The following is a 6,000-nucleotide window of genomic DNA, read 5'->3' as shown; positions in this document are numbered from 1 at the left end:
GGACCCTGTTTGATGAGCTCCTTAGGCAAAACATGCCCAGGATGGGAGGTTGGGTTGTGCCCTGGCTCTGCCTCACCTCCTTTCTCCGAGGTCCCTGTGTCCTGGGCTCAGGAAGCAGCTGGCACCAAAGGCCATGTCCTCCCAAGAAGCCGCCTTGGCTTTCCAAAGGGAAAGTATAAATAGCTTGTCCTGGAAGGAAGGGGTGACCCAGGAGCGGTGCCACCGCACTGCACACAGTCTGGCAGGGACAGACACCGTCAGGGAAGCAAATCCTCACTGCACCCTGCAGTGCAGGCAGTGAGTGTTCAACCACAATGGCTCCGGGCTGGGATTGCAGCTAAAGGGGTGACCAAGCTGCTTGGGTCACCCTGAGGAGGGACCTGCTTCAGCTGAGCAAGAACTCAGGGAGAGAGCAAGGACTTGGTGTTGGGGATGTGAATGTGACGCTGCTGCGGTGCTCGGCATCCCTTCGGTCCCTGCATCTCCACGCTGGTCCAGCACCCGTCTCCATCAGGTTGTCCTGCCCACCAAGGGGCTGTGCCCCACTGTTTTGCAGGTAAAAAGGTGGTATTTCCTTCAATGGAATAGGAGAAGCTGCTGGTGACAGGAGATGCAGAGCCCTGGGAGGAATCATGTGCTAATGCCCTTCCATTGCAGCCGTGGTGAGTCATCCAGGCCCTCTGAGGATCCCAGCTGCGCTTGGATACAGAGGAAGGTAGAAGCACAAAGGGAGAGAGAAAATTGCTTCACTCCTAAGACATCTTGGCTACAGCAAGGCAGAATGAATGCATCCCTTTGCCATCCACCCACAGCTTCATCCCACAGCCTTGGGGATGGAGGTTTGCTGTTGAGTGGACAAGAAGAGGTGCTCATTTCGGAGTGAAATGGGAACACTTAGCCTAGGAACATCTCAAGTCATTAACAGAGCATAATTATTAATTAGTTTTCTTCCCCCTTGTCGCTGGTGTCTCTTTGTGGGCAGGAAGAGGATGGGGAAAAGCCATTCTGGGATTGGGAAGTGAGTTGGAGCAATGCCACGAGGGTGGTTGTGGGCATATGTTGCCTCCCTTCACCCTTTGCGATGCTGCTCCCAGTCAGCCATCCATACGGACATGGGCGTTTTGCTGCCTTGATGGGGACAGGAGGGTCCACAGGGACTCCTGACCAAGCTTTGTGCCCGTCTGTGCTGTGGGAGAGGCACAACCATGTTTGAACAGGACCCAAACAGGGCCGCTTCCAGAACCAGGGAGCGAGAAGGGATTTACACATCAAACACATCCTTCCCCCCACACTGCTGCAGCCAAAACTTGGGAAGAGGGACCTCCACCTCCGTTTCCAGCCTGTTTTCCTCTCCTCTGTAAATCAGCTCCTATCAGCAGAGCTCTTCCTTCAGCCCAAAGACTTCCATAGACGTTGGTCATTCAATATTGCTTCTAAATCCTTGTGTTTGGCTCCCAGCCGCTTCGCCGGGCTTGGAGCAGGGATGCTGGCATCTTGTGTTTAGCAAACACGTCTCCATATTTAGGCAGGCAGGCAGGCATGGAAGAGCTCTTCCAGTCATTAAACCACTGCTCTCAATTCAGCCTCCATCATTCCTCCTTTAGCCACCTCCTGCGCTGCGCTGCGCTGGGCTGGGCAGCAGCTCCCCAGGGCCAGGCCAGCTGAGACCTGCAGGTCTGCAGCCATGAACGGGTTCTCCAGGAGGAAATCCAGGCCCAACCTGATGCTGCCAGGGCGCCCTCAGGATGGCCAAAGCACCCATTCAGGGTGCCTGGGTGTCTCCTCTTTGCTAGTAAAGCCAGAATCACCGCTCCGAAGCCTCCCCAGCCCAGCCCTCACTGGTATTCCCACTCCTCTCCCCAGTGCTGCTTCCTTTTCCCTGGATAACACCATGGCCACAGAAGAGCTGTGCTCTCCCCATGGTCTCTGGATGCTCCCAGTGCTGGCCAATGGACCGGGAAGGTGGCAGCAGCTCTGCCCCATAGCTCAGCCCCCCACACCTCCATCCCTCAGCCCAAACTCAAGCCTGTGCTTTCCCACCCAGAGGAGGTTTCCTCTCCTCTCCCATCCCAAAGGAGGAGCATGAACAAGTAGAGGGGAGACCTGAGCTCTGTGCCTGGAGCAAAAGGCACCAAAGGGGAGAAGAGCCGGGCTGCGCAACAGGACTGGGCGCAGAGAGCAGCAGGGATTGCAGCTGGGTCAGCACTGACCTGGATTCACAGCATCAAAGGCACCAGCTTCCTGCCCGGCAGCCCTGGAGCCCTCGGAGGAGATGAATCCACGTGTCCATCCCTTCCTGGCACTGGCTCCATGGTGGATGTGCCCGTGATGGGACATCCGTGGCTGTGGGGACTGTGGGGCATGGCAGGAGCATCCCCCCCTGCTCCATAAGCATGGCCTGGGTCTAACTGACCTCTGTCCTGCTGGTACAGCAACAGGCACTGGCAAATGGATGGGGCTTGGAGCAACCTGCTCTAGCGGAAGGTGTCCTTGCCCGTAGCAGGAGTTTGGAATTGGAGGAGGTTTAAAGTCCCTTCCAACCGAAATCAGGTTGGGATCCTATGAAACCCCCTGTCACTCATGGGAGATGGACAAACGAACCTTATTCCCTTAGGAAACCCAGCCATAAACCTCCTCTCTGCCCCTTGGTGGGGACATGTGTGTTTGTACACACACACATATGGATGGGGACCTTGTCCCTCCAGCACATCACAACCAGCCCCAGGCACCAGGACACACGGTCCTCATGTCCCAGCCTGAAGGAGCCTTCTCCCTGCCTGGGAAAACCCATCCCCAGCCCCTTTGGGGAGCCCAGGGCTCGTATTCACATCAATTCCCTCTACCAGCAGCTCAAAGCTTTCCTTTTCCAGCCCAGCTCCAGCTCGGAGCAGCAGCATCCAGCTTTGATGCTCCCCCCTCTCCAAGATGGTTCATTTACAGGATGACTCACGGGTTGTTAATGCTCCTGATGGAAAGCAGTGATGCCACCTTTGAGAGCCAGCTGGGAAAGGGAGGGGGGACACATCCAGGCTCACAGCTCCCTGAAATCCAGGGGGATGCTGCCAGCTCCCAGTCAGTGCTCCATTGCCAGCCAAAGACCAGGAGGCGGCGGGGAAAATACCGAAATAAACAAGCATCAAGACAAAAGAAAGCTCCCTTGGGACCGAGTCCCTCAGGGACGGGGCATGGTGAGATGTTTGCTGTTGTGGCCAGGAACAAAGGAAAACGGTTTTGGAACCCCTCAAATAGGATAATTAGGGATGAAAAGGCAACAGCATGAACCAGCTGATGCTCCCACCCTGTATCTGTAAGGAGCTCAGTCCTGGGTGGGAGCAGGGGGCTCGGGGCACCATCACCAGCTTAAGCCCAGTGAGGGGACGGTCTCCCCTGTGCCCTGGGGACATGGCAAACATCCTGGGGGCATCATTCCTGCAGGGAAGGGATGGCTGTAAAGTGCGCAGCAGAGATTTCCCACCCCAGCTCCCAGCCCGGCCATCTCCCAGGTACCCTGCACACAACAGCAAAGAACCGATGCTGCAAACAGCCCCCTCATCCCCCCTTCTCGCCATTCAATCATGCATAATGGGGAGGCAGAGAAGAGCCTCATCTAATTTGAGCTCCCCTGAGGGATGGGCTTTGTTCTTTCCCACAAGGTATGAAAACACGGGGATGTGTTGACGTGGGGAAAGCACAAACCGCACACATCAGCCCTTTTCCTCTTCAAGGCTGATTTACCTGGAGCTGTCAGTGGAGGGAAGGGAAGAGATGGGCCCCAGGGAGCCCGGGGGTGGGGAGCAGCCTGGACCCGCAGCTTGGTGGGTACCGGTGTGGTTGGGCTGCTGCTTGCAGAGCATCTGGTCCATTCTCTCTCTTTCTTGCCATCCCCAAAGCATCTCAGACCTACAGAGAGCAAAGCAAGGAGAAACCCAAGCGGTCAGAAAGCCTCTGAGCACAACCATGAGGTTAGGACAGGGTGAAGCCCACGAGCCCTCCTGCAGCACCCATAGGTGCAAACACAGCCCTGCTCTTTTTGCATGTGGTTTTCTGCATATCCATCCTAGATCCCATCTCCTACTTCCTATCTTCCACCAGGAAAATCCCCGCTCCTTTTATGCATCCTGCTCTTTTTAGGCTTTTCCTAAAGCCTGAAAAATACTTTTTAGGAGTTACTTTGGCTTCTCTTGAGCATCTGGGGATGTGGTGCTCCATTGACATTGCTTTTGGGGAGAACGTGGAAAAGCAGGCAAAAGGATGGAGATAAAAGGTGCCTGCACGTGTGATGTGTCCCTGCCTGCAGGGACCATCCAGGGTGTTAGGAAGGGTCATGGACAGCAATGGGACCAGGATGCAGCACCCACGGTGACATTTCAGTCAGTGCCCATCCCTGCAGGACTGATCACGGGTGCTCAGCTCCAGGTCCGAGCAGAATTGGCTTTAAAAGCAAAACCCTGTGCAAGTGAAATACCTGCTTGTGTAGTATGGGGAGGAAAGAGAGCAAGCAGCACCCGAAGCCATGGAGCCAATGCTGGGGCCATTATAATGATCCGTTCCAGAGGGGAAGAGGGTCTTCCCATGGTGAGATATGCCCTGTGGAGTCTGCAGCCTCTGAGTACATCACAGCACTGCCATGAGCAGCTCCAGCTCTATATCCCCCTGGATGGACCCCATGTCAAGGATGAAGTTTCCTCTTTGACAGCCTCAGCATCACCCTCATCACCTCAGTTTGTTTTAACTCCTTTCCTCCTGTTTGGATGCAGTGGGAGAATCAGCACCCCACTGCTATCCAGGGGGTGGAGGAGAAAATAAGAGCTACAGTGATGCCAGAGAGAGCTTCCCAAGAGGAGGAGGAAAGCAGAACTTGACCCACAATAAAGGGGCATGGGTAAAACTCAGGGTACAAAGAGAATTCCCTTGTTCTTGAGCAGTGTCAGAGATGGGGCTCAGGACTCGCAGGAGCCATCACTTCACCTCCTGCATGCACGGTCCTGGGGCATGGGTGATGCTCTCCCGTCCAACGTGCCCTCCTTGCCTCAGTTTGCCCAAGTTTGGCACCTCCATCCATGGAACAGCAACAGCTGGATGGGCAGCAAAGCCCTTGAAAGGCTTCCCATGTATCTGATGCACCCACCGGGTGTATTTTTAGCATTCCAGCTGGAATGAGGGAACTCAAACGCCGGAGCTGAGCCGAGCGGATGCGTTTGCTGGAACCTGCCAGGACGATGAGACACCAGCGGATAACCCTTTGTTAAAGGGGCACGGGGGGGTCTCTGGCTGTGCCTGGAGCCAAGCGGAGGGATGAACCCTCCTCATAACTACTCAAAAGCTGTTTTGCACTTCCCGACCTGACGTTTGCCTCCCGCTGGGAGCGCTGGGCAGCAGGACTGCGTCAGAGATGTGCACAGCAGAGACTCAGCGCCTTGCTCCGGGCCTGGGGGGCTGCTGTCACCCTGGGAAGGTGCTTAAAGCCCATGTCCTGGCTGTCACACACGTGCCTCTGCCCTGCTTGGCCTTGGGGAACCATCGCATGGATGGATGGAAACGCCGTCCGGGCAGAGGCTGATGCATCCCATGAGGAACAAAGCGCAGGACGTCGAGCTGTCATAGCACATCAAAGCCATCTCCGTGCTCCCAATCCCTGTCTGTCCCCATCCCATGAGCCCTCCTGGAGCATTGCCACCAAAGCCAAACGGCACAAACCATCGCACGTCACCGCTGCCTCCTTCGGCAGCGGCCCAGGAGCTGTTTAGCATCTGAACCAGCTGATGAATGAGAAGCTGCTAATTCCCTCTCGGGCCTTCTGACGAGGCTCTTGATGAACGGTTTGGATGCTTTGACACTGCAGGAGCTGCGCAGACTGCAAAGCCCAGCTCCAGGCTTGACCCAGCTTCATGGTCCCTGTCCCTTGCTCCATCCCTCCCCAGCCCAAAGCACCTCAGACTGCAGCAAACTGCCCTCCCCAGCCAAGCCCGGCACACAAGGCAAGGAATGAACCAGCCCCAA

Source organism: Pezoporus occidentalis, unplaced genomic scaffold, assembly GCF_034315485.1.
Source record: "Pezoporus occidentalis ecotype Australia unplaced genomic scaffold, CSIRO_AGI_Poc_V1 ctg445, whole genome shotgun sequence".
NCBI classification, from domain to species: Eukaryota; Metazoa; Chordata; class Aves; order Psittaciformes; family Psittacidae; genus Pezoporus; species Pezoporus occidentalis.
Note: the sequence above shows the minus strand (reverse complement) of the source record.